The following is an 18,455-nucleotide window of genomic DNA, read 5'->3' on the forward strand; positions in this document are numbered from 1 at the left end:
GACAATGCCCAATGCTCATCCCACCACACTATAGACAGTTCCCCTTTACCAGTGCAAGCCAGAAAAACGATCTATGACGATAGAATTTCTTACCCGAACGGGAATCGAACCCGAAGACCCCATCTTGGCAAGCACAACGCTTACCACTAGGCCATGGGGACCGACGAGTTCGATACCCATCTCGGAGATGCTTCAGACAACCTTCAGGCTGCCTGTCCAATGTCTCTTTTGGTGTTTCGTTTAGTTCCACACTAAATTTCATCGCGTATCTTTGCTCTAATGTATTTTTGCAATGTAACTTCGTCGAAGTCGCAAAACAGGGGCTCGCGAAAAGTGACGTTCGCACTCTTCAAGAAGTCGGGGGCAACTGCCAAGGGTAACGATGGAAAACTGCAGATTTCTCTACCCTGTCATCCGGTCCCTTTGCACTGCATTGTATCGGCGTCACAACAAAATGAGGCTCATTACTTTCCGAATAGACCCTGTAAGTATATTAGCGATTAGTCAATACCCCAAAACCACCCAGCAAACGTTGAATCGTATAACTTTACATATTCTAATTCATATATAAAGTGAGATCCAATCACAATCGTATATAATGTCGATCAAAGAAAAGTGTCTATATAAAATCGTATGAAATGCGAAAATCCGATTTTATTTTTGTGTTGTGTTGAGATATAAAAGTTTTAAATATTAAATAAAATTTTTGAGTAAGATTTTTTGACAGTATATTTAAAATTATATTTTTCCTAAATAATTGATTAATTTTTCAACAACTTTGTCGAACATCTTATTTCAATCAGACATCTGGATTATGAGTTACGGTTTTTTGAAAGACAGATAATTTAATTTGAATATGCCCTTTTAAAAAATAAGTCATAATTTAAATCGGTTATATTATAATGAAAATTGGTTTTTGGGTAACCTTTGCTGTTTTTCGGCTGATTTGGCATGGAATCGCTCGTGTAAAAAAAATTAGTGGGTTATATCTATGATATAACCGCAAGGTTCACGTGGAACTACCTTAGCTGAGCAATCATTCGTTTGTATTGATTAAATTCTTGATTGAATGAAACAGTTTCCAAATTCAATTGAGTTCAATATATTTGCTCTGTGAGTGAAAAAAATGAACAAATGTCGTGTAAAGTCAATTCATTTATTGTGATTGATTGTTCTTCGTTACAAGTAAATTTAATGACGGACCTTTTACGTTTGGTATGATGACTAGAACAAAATATATGTACGGAAGAATTATCAAACGTTTGATGAGCCAGCCTAAGGCTGAAAATCTTTCCAATAAAGACAAAAAAAAATTATCAAACGATTATTTTATTTTACATTTCCCTCTGAAGTTTACATCCCAAAAGTGTACGTACTTCTCGAATCTCGAATTTGCTTGAAACTGGGAAGTTCATTCGCTTCTAGTGGCTGCACGATTTTCCCAGGTTCCTAAGTTTAGAAGATCATGTTAGGACAGACATATTCCACTCTGCACAAAGGCAAGCGAGGACAAAAGTACTCGCAGTTTGCATTTATTTGCAGAGCCGATTTCCCCAGAAACCTCGGTTTTGAAGTCTGTGTTAGGGAAACACATTTCAATCGGAACAAAAATACCCCCGATTTGTATGAATTCGCAATGCCGATTTCCCCACGCTTCATGGATTTGAAGTCTGTGTTAGGGAAACACATTCCAGTCGGAACAAAAATACCCCCGACTTGCATGAATTTGAAATACCGATTTCTCCAGGCACCTTGGTTTAGAAATCTCTATTAGGGAACACATTTCGGTGGGAACAAAAGCTCCCCCTACTTTCGTGTGTTCTTTTTCTTCTTTTTGGCTTTAAGAGGGTTTAAACTTTTCAGTTCACTCGCCTCTAGGCTCTTTCGTGTGCTTGCAATGCCGATTTCGCTGCTTGGTTTTAAAGTCTGTGTTAGGGAACATTTTTCGATGAGAACAAAAGTCCCCCTACCTTCATGTATTTGCAATGCCGATTTCCCCAAGGCTGCTTGGTTTTGATGGCTGTGTTAGGGAAACCGTAAATCGGGCCAATCAAAACGATGCAGTTAGGGCGTTTAGATAACGCCTAATATTTTACAGTTATTCAATTGTTTATCTAATGAAAAACAACATTTTGTTAGTTGCGATAGATGCGTAGAAATATTCCCTATCAAGTGATGCAAACATCTCTCCTATCCAGTACGAAATGTTCGAGCTATAAGCATTCGAAATCTTTCATTTTTTCCTGCATGTTCTGTGTTTAGGTTTTCATTTTACCCTCCATATATTCCGGTTAGACGTAGTCCCACGTCAAAAGATCGGTTTTATGATATGCTCTCTATCGCTCTCGCTCTCTCTCTCTCTCTCTCTCTCTGCTCTGCTCTAGTATTTTTGCTTTGTTTATGCTTTTTTTTTTATCCAAAATATATATTTTTATTAAGTCAACCTGACGGGGCCGGGAGTTCAATATTTCGACAATGTTTGCCTTATAACTATGTTAGTAATATGTAACCGATTACTAGCGGTTGGCTCGAGGTTAGTATTACAAGTGTTTTAGTAATTGTGATGTTGCTGTCTCCAATGCTCTGTACCTGTGCCCGACACGGGATACTTCCTTTTGGGATACAGCTGACCATTAATCAGCAACGCCCCCCTAGTCTGTACCCCATATATAGCGTGGTGCGTCTTCTCGACTCGAGAAATCCAGGATAGAATGGTCACTAGCCGGCGCAAACATCAGCTCGTGTAGAGTTGTCCGAGAGTGGCCCGTGTATCTGTAAAGAGTGTGTGTATGTATTGCCGCGACTAAGTAAAAGTTTATAGATCGGATAGGAGGGATATGAAACAGGGACACAACGAAGGAAACATCATTAAACGTTGACATCGGCGTTTCTGAGGAACAGGTATAGATGAAGCAGAAGATCAGGATCACGGCTACCTAAGATATCCCGGACGGGGATATCCGATTGTCTGCCTTGTGCTCTCAGTGCTCTAGAGAGCTGAGAGCGAGCAGCATGGAACCGGATACACGACCAGACAACATGCTCGATGTCGTGGTAGCCATCGCCACAATCACAAAGATTGTTTGCTGCGAGCCCAATGCGATAGAGATGCGCGTTTAGGTTGTAGTGATTAGGCATAAGCCGAGATATCACGCGAATGAAATCACGACCTACATTCAATCCCTTAAACCAAGCTTTCGTCGAAACCTTAGGAATAATCGTGTGTAACCAGCGACCGAACTCATCTTCACTCCACATGCGCTGCCAACTAACGAGTGTGTCCTGACGAGGAATGTGAAAAAATTCATTATAGGCAATTTGCCTTTCAAAAAGTGTGCCCTCTGAAGCGCCCACCTTAGCTAGCGAGTCCGCTTTCTCATTCCCCGGAATCGAGCAATGAGAGGGAACCCATGCTAAGGTAATCTTGAATAATTTTTCGACCAAAACACTCAATAGATGTCTTATTCTTGTTAGGAAATAAGATGAGCGTTTATCAACTTTCATTGAACGAATTGCCTCTATTGAGCTGAGACTGTCTGAAAAAATAAAATAATGGTCGATGGGCAGTGTTTCAATGATCCCTAGTGCGTAGTATATCGCACCCAGTTCAGCGACATACACGGAACAAGGATCTTTCAGTTTGAAAGAGGCACTGGAATTTTCATTGAAGATGCCGAAGCCAGTGGACCCGTTTATGAATGAACCGTCAGTAAAGAACATTTTATCAGATCTAACTTTCCCATATTCTGCCGAAAATATCGGCGGAATAGAATCGGAGCGTAGATGATCTGGGATTCCATGGATTTTTTGTCGCATGGACAGATCAAAATTGACAGAGGAATTGGAAAAGTATGGGAAGCAAACTTGGTTGGAGATGCCCGGTGAAGGGTGCACTTCATGGGTAAGGAAATCATGGTTCAAAGACATAAAACTTGATTGAGGAGTCAGTTGGAGTAGATTTTCGAAGTTATCCATCACCAATGGATTCATGATCTTGCAACGGATGAGAAATCTGTAGGATAATTCTGTGAATCGAAGAGTAAGCGGGGGTACTCCTGCCAAGACTTCGAAACTCATCGTATGTGTTGAATGCAAACACCCCATAGCTATACGCAAGCAACGATATTGTATTCTCTCCAGCTTGAGAATATGAATCCTGGCAGCTGATCGGAAGCAAAAACTGCCATATTCTAACACTGATAATATCGTTGTTTTGTACAACTGAATGAGGTCTCCTGGATGGGCGCCCCACCATGTTCCGGTTATTGTTTGGAGAAAATTGATTCTTTGCTGGCATTTCTGTTTCAAATACGCAATGTGTATTCCCCAGGTACATTTAGAGTCAAAATATACTCCAAGGTATTTGAAAAACATCGAGTGCCTGATCGCTTTACCGGATAGGTAAAGCTGGAATTGGGCGGGTTCGTGCTTCCTAGAAAAAACGACCATTTCGGTTTTCTCCGTAGAGAATTCGATACCCAGCTTGAGAGCCCACGTGAACAGGTTGTTCAGGGTATCTTGCAAGGATTTTTGCAGAACGGCGGGATTAGTACCGGTGATGGAAATAACTCCATTGTCTGCAAGTTGTCTCAGCGTGCAGTTTCTAGTTAGACAATCATCCATATCATTGACGTAAAAACTATACAAGAGGGGGCTTAGGCAGGAGCCTTGTGGTAGGCCCATAAAACTGTATCGAGAAGATTTCAAGCTGCCATGATTGAAAAACATGTGCTTTTCTGAGAGTAAATTGTACAGGAAATTATTCAGAATTGGCGAAAGTCCACAATTATGAAGTTTCTCTGAGAGATTTTCCATGGAAACTGAATCAAATGCCCCTTTGATATCGAGAAAAACGGAAGCCATTTGTTCTTTACGAGCAAATGCGATTTGGATTTCAGAAGATAGCAGCGCGAGACAATCGTTCGTCCCTCTACCTCGGCGGAAGCCAAACTGCGTATTTGACACCAAATTGTTCGCTTCTACCCACTTGTCCAAACGAAGTAGAATCATTTTCTCTCACAATTTACGAATACAGGATAACATTGCAATCGGCCTATACGAGTTGTGATCGCAAGCCGGCTTGTTGGGTTTTCGTATAGCTATCACTCTCACTTGTCTCCAGTCATGCGGGACAATATTCAGCTCCAGAAACTTGTTGAACAAGTTCAGCAAACACTGTTTCGCCAAGTCGGGAAGATTCTTCAACAAGTTGAATTTAATCTTGTCCGACCCCGGAGCTGAATTGTTACATGAGAGGAGGGCAATTGAGAATTCTACCATCGAAAAATTCTCATAATCGCATTGGAGCGGAATGTCGCGTACGACGTTTTATGCAGAAACGGAATCGGGACAAACCTTTCTCGCAAATTTGAAAATCCAACGGTCAGAGTATTCCTCACTTTCATTTGTATGGTTCCAGCCACGCATTCTCCTAGCCGTATTCCAAAGAGTGCTCATAGCTGTCTCCCTTGACAAACCATTGACGAACTTCCGCCAATATCCACGCTTTTTTGCTTTAATCAGACCTTTTAGTTTGGCTTCTAGAGCTTGGTACTTTCGAAACCATTCCACTAATCCAGTTTTCCTGAATTTTTTGAAAGCGGATGATTTTTCAAGGTAGACCTTTGAACACTCCTTGTCCCACCAAAGTGATGGAGGACGACGTCGGAAAGTGGTAGCAGGAACACGTTTCTTTTGAGCTTGAAGTGCGCTTTCGTAAATCAAACTCGATATAAAGTTATACTCTTCGAGTGGAGGAAGTTCATGCATTGAAACAAGTGCTTCAGATATTGTTTCTGCAAATTTTCTCCAGTTAATATTTTTCGTGAGGTCATACGCAATATCGGCTGACTCACGAGAACCTGATTCATTGGCGATCGATAAAATTATTGGCAGGTGATCACTACCGTGGGGATCTTGGATTACCTTCCACGTGCAATCCAGGGATAACGAAGAAGAGCAAAGTGATATGTCTAGCATACTTGCCCGTGCAGGAGGGTTGGCTATCCTAGTTGCTTCCCCTGTATTTAAAACTGTCATGTTGAAGTTGTCGCACAGATCATAAATCAACGTGGCACGGCTGTCATCGTAGTGTGACCCCCATGCTGTTCCATGGGAGTTGAGGTCACCTAAGATTAGCCGCGGCTCCGGCAATGCCTCGATGATATCAAAAAACTGATGGCGGCCGACCATGGTTCTTGGAGGAATATATATCGTGGCAATGCAGAAGTCTTTGCCATTGATTTGTGTCTGGCAAGCGACAACTTCAATGCCTGTCATCGATGGGAGAGTGACTATAGAAGGAGTGACATTTTTTGATCCCCAATAGTACGCCACCAAACGAGTCATTTCGATCGAGGCGAATAATGTTGAAATCGTGGAAATTCAGCTCGTCGGCTGAAGAAAGCCATGTTTCACAGAGGGAAAATACATCACAGTTAGAACTATGAACTAAAAATTTAAATTGATCTAGTTTAGGGATGATGCTTCTGCAATTCCACTGTATTACAGTGGTCAAATCCTTGACCTCTTGCACTGAATTAGGCATCGAGGGAAATGAACGCTGCTAAAAAAACACATTTTTCTTTCAAAAATCTTCTCACAATCGGAAGCAAACATAATACTATGCTTTTAAGAGGGTCATTTATATTTAAAGCATTTAAAATGTTGTCCACCAGGTCAGAAAGCGCAAGCAAACCAGATTGTGGCTGTTGCCTCGACCGCGAAAATGGAACAGACGGGGTGGGTGCTGCTCCGGGAAGTGCTGAGGACCCCTGGTGCGTAGAAGAACCGCTTAAACCAGGAGGTACTTGCTTCGGTCTATTCTCAGCACGTTCAATTCGAGTTTTCATTCCAACTTGGAAAGTTTCGGTCGTCTTTCTGGGGAGTGATGGAAAAGAAGTAATTTTTCTTTTCCTGACGGCACCCTGCGATGTACCGGAACTTCCTGCATTGGGAGCGTCAGCAACAGGCTCGTCGTTCTGCAGAATGGAGTAGGGATTGTCCTGATTCGTTGGTACGGAATTCTTAAGCATTTCTGCATAAGTCCGCTTGGAACGTTCCTTTAAGGAACGCTTGATTTTCTCCCCTCGTTGTTTGTACACCGGGCATTGGATAAGATCATGAGGGGTCCCGCCGCAATGAAGACACTTGTGCTCTTTCGCGCAAGGATTCTCATCATGGCTGTCTCCACAATCTGCGCAACGTTTTTTATTGCAACAATAGGCGGCCGTGTGACCGAGTTGCATACATTTGTTGCATTTCATTACCCGGGGTACAAACAACCGAACAGGTAAACGAAGTGCACCTATTGCAACATAGTTTGGAAGGGCGGATCCCTCAAAAGTCACACGAAAAGAGTTTGTCCGATTGAGAACCCTTTTGTCATTTTTTTGTGACACAGATTTCAGTCGATCGCATGCAAGAATCTTCACAGTTTTTAGTGAAGAGTTCTTGAAGCGACCGACACCATCGATAATCTCTTTTCGAGTCAAACCCTTTTCGGTTATTACGCCGTCTATTTCGACGTTGCAACAGGGCACGTATACGCGATACTCAATCGCAAAGAGGTCGCAGCGCGTGATTTCGTTCGCTTGGGTCCTGCTTGAGACGACAACTCGTAGTTTGTCTGGCCCCATCCGTGTAATCTCGGTAACTGCAGAAAACTTCTGAGTAAGTTCCTTCGAGATACGAATGACATTGAGAGGTTTAGATTTTCGTCTAAAGTATACAATGAATGGGCCTTTGGAGCCTTCATGGTATTCTTTTGGACGAAAATCCTGTTTTTCGTCAATGTCCTCATCTTCGGAACTTCCAACTTCATATACAGAAGTTTCTTCCTCAACTTCTGCTTCATCTTCCTGCTCTTCAGGAGGAGGATCGGTATCGGAAATATTCAATGGCGTCGATGGGGGATCCTTCCCGCCCTCAGCCATATAAAAAAAATCGGTCAACTGTTCGATATGAACAGAATATAATGATTCAAAATAAATAAATGAGTGAAAAAAAATTTTTTTTATAAGGTTATGATTTATTTTATGTCAAATAAAATGCTAAAATGAAGAAAGTTCCAATAAAAATTTAACGGTATATAAGAAATAATGATCACCCCTAATGCCAACGTTTGCCGATTTGGTTAACACCTAAGACAAGACCAGACAACTGGCTTCTTACTCTTCTTCGTCGTCCAAAAACGAAGCCATGACATGAAGATGCCAGAGCTGCCAAATATTATAAAATATCGGATTTTTCAAATTTCTATTTTAATGAATCGTAACATTTGGTTGGTGCGAATTCAATGATTATTGCATATTTTCGAATAGACAATCTCAAAAATATGCTTTAAAAGGATTAAATAAGTCTTTTAAATACCCATATCTATAATATAATCGTTTCCAAAACAAATTTGGGATTTTTTTTTAGCAAATAAATCTAATCTGACAACCGTTACAGCGTTATGCAGATTCTCATTGTCTGAACCAAAACATTCTATCTTATTATATGAGCAGGAATACAACCAAAACAACGTTAGGAAGCCATTTTATTCATACAAAACGTAATTCAAAAATAAAAATGAAGTGTAAAGCCTTAAATTGTGAGCGAAGGACGGATACTCATCCTGAGTATAAATTTTATCGGTTCCCTCAAGACAAAAATATTCGGAAAGAATGGATTCGATTTTGTGTGAACAGTGAATTAGAAGTTCCATTCTTTGAAATCAAATCAAGCACAAGAATATGTAGCGTAAGTATTAAAAACTAATTCTAAAACATATCCTAATACTAGTATATATACAGGCTCATTTTGTTGATGGGAAATACAATGAAAATGGAGTTACGAAAATTCCGACCTTAGCTGCATCCGCGAATGAGGAATGGGAAGAGATACAAAGTATTGAGAACAATTATGATTTGGTTGACGTATATGAAGGAGATAAACAACTACAGGAAGAAATATTTCGTTTGAAACATCAAATTTCCAAGCTGAAAAGGTAGTGTGTCAAAAAATATGTTATTTTCTAATATTTTATATTGATGTAACCGTTAATAGAATTGTAAAACAATGGAAGAAAAAATGCGGATATCTGACCTCGAGAATTCGTGGAAAACAACCCTTGAAGAAGCTTTTCAGAGAAGATCAAATTAAGCTATTAACAGGAGAGGTTAAAAAAGTGAAACGTTGGTCCAATGAAACGATTACGGAAAATTTACAAATTCGGTTTGCATGTCAAGGTGGATACGACAAGCTTATTCAAAAAGGCTTCCCGTTCCCATCCACGAGGACTCTACTACGCCAAATTGAAGGAGTTCGTTTCAGTCCTGGTATGTAATTATAATCATATGTCTCATCGCATGTTAATATATGAAATGATATTTTGTAGGTATTCTTGAAGATATATTCGAGCTGCTACAACATAAAGTCTCCACAATGTCGGTTGAAGAAAAGGACTGCGGATTGGTTCTAGACGAAATGAGCATAGACGAGGCAAATGAGTTTTGCCAAAATACGAAGCAGTTTGTTGGAACAACAACGCTTCCTATGTCCCAAACTTTAGCCTGTAAAGCTTTGGTATTCATGCTAGTTGGAATCGCAGCGCGCTGGAAACAGGTGGTTGCTTTCGAGTACACCGGCAACTCTATACAAAAAGAGTTTTTGAAGAATGCTGTATTGTCTGCAGTTTCAAGAGCAGAGGGAATCAGTTTGCGTGTCCATTTTATAACAACAGATTCCGGGTCCGAAAACCAGCGCATGTGGAAGGATTTGGGGATCGATATTCGTCGCAAAAATGAGACATTAAATGCTGCGATACCTCATCCAAACGCTGAGAACAGAATGCTAGAGATCATACCCGATCCCGTACACGTATTTAAAAATACAGTACATGGCTGGTTGAACAATGTCTACCTGAAAGTTCCGGATTGGTATGTTCGTGAAAAAAAGCTAACATCCAATATTGTTCATCGAGACCATTTAACCACAATCGTGAACTCCGAAATAAACAACACGTTGCGGCTTTGTCACAGACTAACGGCCTCGGATGTGTGCTTTGACAACAGAACATCTTCAATAGATAAAATGAAAGTATGCAACGCAACAAAATATTGCAACAGGACGGTGGCTGCAGCATTGAAGTTTCATGCGGAAATACGAGAATTACCGGAGCTTCTTACTACCGCATGCTTCATAGAAGACTTTGCTCGATGGTTCGAGCTTATCAATAATAGGGCAGAAGAAAAAGACGGGTGGGTAATGTCGGGGACATAACCGGAGTGACGTAGGACTATACAAAGGGGACAGCTTTTGTTAAATATATATTTTAAATATATTGTTTTATTTTCTTCTCCTACGTGAATACCTACCTATCTACCTGAAAAATGGATTAGTTTACTGTTTACTCTTTATGAATATGTTGATGGTTCTCAAAAGAACCTTTGGTGTTGTGTTTTTGTTATCACTCGATATTCCCATCTTGTTCGGTTAAACCTTCCTGTTTAGCTATTGCGTTTGCCACTCGCCACAGCTTTCACAGTTGGAAAATTTCTTCCCATCCAGCTTGTGACATATTGTTCAGTAAATTACATTTAATGCGACTTTGCCACTCACTGAAACTAATTGTTGCCTTGCCGAACCGAAGCTGCTCTGTTCTTGATGCGTGTTTTCTGATTGTCATGAGCAGCTTTGCAAGCCAACTCGAGCACTCCGACGGCCGAAACTCTATAATCGCTGTTAGGAATACTGGTGCTCCGGCACCAATCCGTTCGGCCTAGTTACCCTTGCGGAGCAATCAGTGAATGCGGCCAACAGGGAACTGGAGATCTGCACGGTTCGAGTGAGACTTTGCCTTTCCCTTAACTTGTCCTCCTTTGTTACGTCCACGATGCCGATGCCGTACAACCACACGGGTTTACGGTTTGAAAGAAAATAAGATATTTTTTTGGGGTCCGCGTGTTTTATACTCTAGCGCAATTTAAGAATTGTTGAAAATCAATAAGCTCAGAACAACTGCCAAATTCACATACTCATCATATCCTGGCAAACAAATTATGAAAAAATCAATTTGTGTTTTATTATTGTTTTGGATAATGTTTTAGAAAGCATTGAACTGTATTTCCTAAACTCTTTTTTGGAAGGTTTAATGGCCCTGAAAAGCGCCTTGTTTTATGGAATGGTTCCAATTTAGAAAACTTAGTACTCGTGGTTTTGAAAAAAACCATTTCGAACGCCCTCGATGCCGCTTTGTTCTGGATTTGCCACCAAAGCAGTTTGTATAAAGAACAAACTTTTTTCTTCTGCTACCTGATGCCGTTTTGCGATTGCGTTTGCCACTCGCCACTCGCTGCAACTGCCTGTTGTCTTGATGTCCACCGAACCGAATGTGTTCTGTTCCGATCACTTCAGCGGCCGAAACTATATAACGCCGGCTAGGTGGACTGGTGCACTGGTACTAACGCGCTCGGCCTAGCTACCCTTGCGGGGAACTCCAGATCAACACGGTTCGAGCGGGATTTTGCCTTTCCCTTAACTTTTCCTCCTTTACCATGTCCAGACATGGCTGCTTGGGTTGGTTTGTTGATGTGTTGTGATGCGAACCGATGTGGTGTACGGTTTGAATGAGAATGAACGTTACGGAAGGAAGGAAGGTATTGTATTATAGAGACTTTAAACTTTTGCAGTTCATTCGTCTCTAGCCTTGAGAAAGGCCCTTTGAAAACTCTACTCTACTCTACTCCAGCGCTACCACCTCCGCCCTCTTGCCTTGAGAAAGGCACTCGATCCCTCGCCGTCCAGCTCGTCCAGCAACGATGTTGTCCAGTCGGTGTCCACACAAAGAATGATCGTTACGGCAGCGGAGCGGGGATTTTTAAGCTGACTGGCTGGCTCGAGAATTACGCATGTGTGAGACTGCGACCAATGTTTCGTTCATTTTTTCTTTTTCCTTTCCAATCGTGCTTCATTCTATTTCGCTGCTGCTCTGGTTGCCCGTTTTGGTCGGTACGATATGAGGAGCACAAAATGGACCAATCAAAAATGGGCACATAGTGCATTTTGACAATGCTTGATATTTCACAATTATTCAATTATTTTTCTCAAGAAAAATGAAATGTTATTCGTTATGATAGATGCGTAGATATATTTCCTATCAATTGATGCAAAAACCTTTGCGATCTATTGAGAAATGCTCGAGTTATAAGCGTTCCAAATCTTGCATTTTTTCCTACTTGTTCAGTGCCTAGATTTCCATTTTACCTCCTATATCTTCCGGTTAGACGTAGTCCTACGTCAAAAGTATTTTGTTTGAATGATCCTATGAAATATGACGAGGATATCGCTCATCTGAAGACCATGGTGCGGTTAATGTATGATCTCCAAGTAGGACACGGACATTGGAAACCATGGCAAACAAGTGTAATCGTTTGCACGAATGCAATTGTGAGGTTGACAGATCGGCTTTTGCATGAAGGACACCCACAAATATTTACATCGCGGTTCGTCCAAGATTGTCTGGAGAGTCTTTTCTCATTGATTCGTGCAAAGCAACGACGCCCAACTCCATTGCAATTCAGCAATAACTTGAAAATTGTGACTCTTTCGCAATACATGACCGTAGTACCGAATGCTTCGTATACAGCCGATACACAACAACATCTTATTGGATTGATAGATTTGCTATCAAAGCGGCGTGAAGAATGTTCAGCCCAGAAATTGATGGACAATGAAGCAGCATCGACATCATATCGAATTTCAGCTTCATCTAATTCTAGTGATAATGTGGATGATATGAATATTGAATTCGACTATGAGTACACCGTCGATGAAGCGAAAACTTTTCTCGACAGAACAGAACAAAATTCGTTGTTCTATATAGCTGGTTTCATCATCAAAAAAATTATTCAGCGGGAAAGAACATGTCAGCAGTGTAACAAGAGATTGGTAGTCAGCAAAACACAACCTAGATTGTATCAACCGTCTCTTTTTTCATATTTGCGAGCTACAGCTTCTAACTCTCCCATGTGCATAGTGAATGATGAGACTTTTAATTTCTTCTTAGCAATGGAAATTCTATTCCGAAATATGAAATCGCATTTGGAACCTAACGAAGCTGATTTGCCGAAGAAAATGGCAGGAGAAATGTATGTTTTGCCATCCACTTTATTCCATTGTGAAAAAACAAGGAATGACATTATAAAAAAATTTATATCTTTTCGTTTAAAAAGCGGAGAAAACAAAAAAACAAGGAAACGAAAATTTTATAGCAGGAGCATGGCAGGGTAGAAATAAAATATATTAGTATCAGAAACCAAATAGATTATTATTAAACTAAACTTATGTCCATTTCCATTTTAGTGTTGTCCGAAAACTCATTTTTTCCACTTTTTCCCAAAAATGACTTTTTCAAAAAATCATAACTTTTGAACCTCTGAACCGATTCAGATGATCAATAAATCTAATTGAAGCCAATGAGGTAGATTTTTAATAGAAAAAATATTGAAAAAAGTATTGAACTTGGAAAGAGGGTTCTAGAGAGGTGTTTTTTTCGTTTTAGAGTCATTATTTTGTAAATTTAACATGTTTTAAGTCTTCGTTCAATATTCTTATGTGACTAGACTAGACCTATGCGACTAGAATCCTATCTTTCCGGTAAGTGTGATATTTTTTCAAAAAAGATTGGCTTATTGGCTTCAATTTAATATGTCGATCATCTCAATCAGTTCAGTAGTTCAAATGTAATAAATTTTTGCAAAAAATTATTTTTGGATAAGAGTGGAAAAATGATTTTACGGACGACCGGTTAACTTTGAAAAGTCACTCAAAAACACAAAAAAGCCTATCTGATATTGAGATATGTTATGTAATAAATCCTCAGCTTTCAAGAAAAAACATAAAATATAAAAACATAAAAACAAAAAACATAAAAATAACAAATTTGGTTCTCAAATGGGGATCAACACTAGGGTAGGAGCCTACCTGTTGGTCTCAAATGTTCCTATCTCACGCCTCCACGAAGATCATATGACGACATTTTTAGATCGGGCGTGAACTGGAAACACACACCTGGTCTTGGCTCCGAGAACGGGTGTCGAAAGTGGCTAAGTGAGGGGGTGCGAGCGAGTCAGAGCGCTATATCTCTCCCGGGGAAGGCCTCCCGGGTCATGGAGGCCTTGCCAACCCGCTGTCTCCCGGGCAAAGGAGATACACCCAGAAAATGGAGCTACGTACACGAAGAATACTCAGAATGCGATCGCCCGAGGAGGGTCCCCGAACTGGAGCTGGTCCTGGAACGGGCGTAAGAGCGAGCGGCCAGCGGCTGGAGGGCGATGTGCAAGAGCGGGCCACCAGCCGGGTTCAACCCGAAGAGCTACCGCCACACGGAAACAGCAGCCATCGACATCACCAACGAAACGCTGCGCCTACGAGGCGTGTTGCGACTGTCAGACGACAGTCGTCCACACTTGTGGGTACTACTAGGCGACGGATCATGTGGACACATGAAATGAATGAATTCGTGATCCGCGCCTATTACATCTGCACTGCTTTGGAGACGGACATGAGCGGTCGCCCTCGAATACTCGCAATGTTCGAGGAAGCGTATCCAGAGTTCGTCGGGAGGCTTGACCAAAACGCGATGAACGCGAGGCGTAGAGCGATTGTACGCAACAATATGCTCTCCCAAACGCAAGTCGACGAGATCAAGCAGCAGGTGCAGAGAGAACTAAGCTCCAGAACAAGCAGAGCAAGCGATGTGTCGAGACGAAGTTCAGTACGGCTGAGCAATTCATTCGCGAGTGGGGCACGCGAATCAGCACCAGTGGAGGCCACAGTACAACAACCCCCTGAGCCGGAAGATCCACAGCCAGATCAACAACTACTACGCGATCTGGTCTTCCATTACGACGAGGCGATCTCACAGTTCCGCGACACGGACCCTTTGTCGCGCCCCAGGATCCCGAAGTTGCAGCATTCCCGCAGGCTGACAAGTGCAGTAAAGCTCATGAACGAGCACGTTCTTCCGCTGCACTTGGTTGATGCTGAGAACATGGAGGAGCTGCAACTGAAAGTTTACTGTGCTGCTGTGGCGACCGCCAAAAGTTTAGGATACCGTATTAGGCCAAGAGGCGGACTGCTCCAACATCTCCGTGAAAGGCGTGAGCCTCCATGGCGAAGGAGATTGGAGCAACGGATCCTAAACAAGCGCGCCGCAATTGGAAGACTGATGGCGTACAAAAGAGGCAGCAGATCGGCGAAATTATGTCGCCAAGTTGCTGTGATCGTGCGGCCTACTGAACTTCGCCAGCTGGGAGCTCACCAGCTGACGGAAAAACTCGACACACTGGTACAGCAATTGAGCGTCCTAACTAAACGGCTGAAACGTTACTCTGACTCTGCAAAGCGCCAGGAACAAAATCGGATGTTCAGAGATAACGAAAAAGCGTTCTACGACCACATTAGCGACGAGAAGCCCGACTACCGCGAAGGTTTGCCAGATATTAGCGATGTGACGAACTTCTGGGCTGGTATTTGGGAGACCCCAGTAGAACATCGCGACGGGCAAATGTGGTTAAGACGGGAGGAGGAGAGTTGTGGTGAAATTGGAGAGATGCCAGCTATCATCGTCGGAGAGAACGATGTCCGCGAAGCCTCGCGGTACCTGAGGAACTGGGCAGCACCGGGCCCCGATGGTGTCCAGAACTTTTGGCACAAGAAGCTGACCGTCGCACATCCAAAGATAGCTGAGTGCTTCAACAAGGTGCTACGTGACCCACACAACCTTCCTGAATTCGCCACCCGTGGCGTCACCTTCCTCCTCCCGAAAGACAGCAACACATTGAACCCATCAAAGTACAGACCGATAACGTGCCTATCGAGTCTGTACAAAATACTGAGCAGCATAATTACCGCCAAAGTTTCTGCTCACTGCGAACAGCATCACATCATCGCAGAAGAGCAGAAAGGATGCAGGAAAAATACGCATGGCTGCAAAGACCAGGCCATCATCGACGCAGCCATAGTCGGCCAGGCGGTATATAACCAGCGGAACCTAAGTATGGCCTACATCGATTACAGGAAGGCTTATGACTCCATACCTCACTCGTTTCTCGTCCGGGTATTGGAGCTCTACAAAATTGATCCCGTCGTCGTTAGGTTCCTGCAGCATGCGATGAGGCAGTGGAGTACGTCTCTGCACCTCAGTGATGGGGAAAATGTGTTGCAGTCTAGAACGCTGCAGATAAAGAGGGGGATATTCCAAGGCGACTCTTTCAGCCCGCTTTGGTTTTGTCTGGCACTGAACCCCCTCAGTAGGACGCTCAATAGAAACGGTCATGGCTATAAAATAAGGTATGGCGACGGCGCCCACGAAGAAGTGACCCATACCTTTTACATGGACGATCTCAAGGTCTACGCTGATTCACGTCAGCGTCTAGGTGTAGCTATCCGGGTTGTCGAAGACATAAGCAGGGACATCTGTATGGAGTTCGGCCTCGACAAGTGTCGCTGTGTCCACCTGCTGAAAGGACAACTTACCGAATCCGGAGGCTACGAGGTCTATGACGGCGAGTTTATAAGAGACATGGTTCGTGGCGAATCCTATAAATATCTTGGATTCCGACAGCTCACCGGGATTCGCCACTCCGACATCAAGACGGAGCTGCGAGACAAGTTCTTGAGTCGAGTGAACTGTGTCCTGAGGACTTTCCTCAACGCGGGGAACAAGGTACGCGCGATCAAAACATTCGCGGTTCCCCTGCTGACCTTCAGTTTTGGTGTAGTCAAATGGAGCAAAACTAACCTAGAGGACCTTGAGAGGAGGATGAGGAAAGCATTCAAAGAGGCCGGAATGCACCATCCTCAATCGGCACTGGAGAGAGTTTCACTACCACGCAAAGAAGGGGGACTTGGAATCGTCGACATTTCTGCACTGTGTGTTGCCCAGGTACGACAACTGCGCGAGTACTTCGCAGAACGCGCCAACCAAAACGCGCTATACCGGGCTGTCTGCGCCGCCGACAGAGGATACAGCGCTCTGCACTTGGCGCAAGCGGAGTACCAACTCAACTGCAATCTGCAGACAGTGGAGGAGAAGATTGCAGCTTGGAAGCAGAAGGCAGTGCATGGTGCCCACCCCCATCAACTGGACCGGCCACACGTCGACAAGGCCGCATCTAATCTGTGGCTAACGCGTGGTGAACTCTCTTCAGTAGTAGAAGCCGACATGATAGCCATCCAGGACAGGATAATGCCGACGAGAAACTGCAGGCGGTACGTCTGGCATCAAGACGTTGATGACATTTGCCGGATGTGCCATCAACCAGGTGAAAACATAGAGCACATTATGGGAGGCTGTCCCGTTTTGGCCAACGCAGCCTACACCGAGCGCCACAACAACGTGGCCCGTATTGTTCATCGACAACTGGCGCTCCAATGTGCTCTACTGGAAGACAACGTACCAAACTACCGGTACCTGCCTGCACCTGTCCTGGAAAATGACCGTTTCAAGCTGTACTGGGATCGCACTGTTCTGACCGACCTCTCGATCCACCACAACCGCCCAGATATAATGGTTTACGACAAGAGCGACCGCAAAGTCACCATCATCGATGTCGCTATTCCACTGAACCAGAATCTGGAGGAGACCCACGGTCGCAAAATCTGCAAGTACCGACCATTGGCCGTGGAGCTCAAGGAACTGTGGGGGCTAAGGGAGGTCCCAAGAATTGTTCCAGTCGTTCTCTCTGGAACTGGAATTATCCCGAAGACACTTCTGGAAGCGCTAAAGGTGTTGAACATCGAGAAGGAATTACAATTCCTTCACATTTCCTCTAAACTAAGTATCGTAATATCAATTAAATTCATTTTTTTTTCTAAATTCAATACAAACCCAACGTAATTTATTTTTATTGGCAGCACTGGAAAAATCGACTTTGTTTACAAAATTTATCGAAATCGACCAATCAGAAATCAGAACGACTGACAGAAATTTGGTCCGTATCTCACAGAAATTTGGTCCGTAAAAGACCCCCTATTGTCTGATCTTATCTTAGGTTAACACAAAGTTGAACAATGGTGTATATCGTGCACAGAAGGAAGAAGGAATGATAGGGAAACAAAAGAAAAATAAATTTCTACTTGCCGCGGCTGTGTGGCGTGTGTGATGAATGTGTCTGATTTGGATCCTCAGCGCGCACCACTTTAAATTTCGCTACACTCGCAAGCGCAACCGATGAAAAAGCACACTATTATTCGATGTGAAAAAACACCTTTGTTGGATCGATTAATAACTTGTCCGATCTGCTTGCGAGTTGTCGAACCAATGAATTGTTTATGCTTGCTCAGTTGTTTATGCTTGCTCAGTTTTTTTTTCAAAATGCTGTCGAAACAAGAATTATTTTTCGACCGCGTTGTACAGTTCTATGAACTGCACAGAAATCTGCGGCTTTGACTATTCATCATGTCCTCAG

This window comes from Toxorhynchites rutilus, chromosome 3 (assembly GCF_029784135.1).
Source record: "Toxorhynchites rutilus septentrionalis strain SRP chromosome 3, ASM2978413v1, whole genome shotgun sequence".
Classification (NCBI taxonomy): Eukaryota; Metazoa; Arthropoda; class Insecta; order Diptera; family Culicidae; genus Toxorhynchites; species Toxorhynchites rutilus.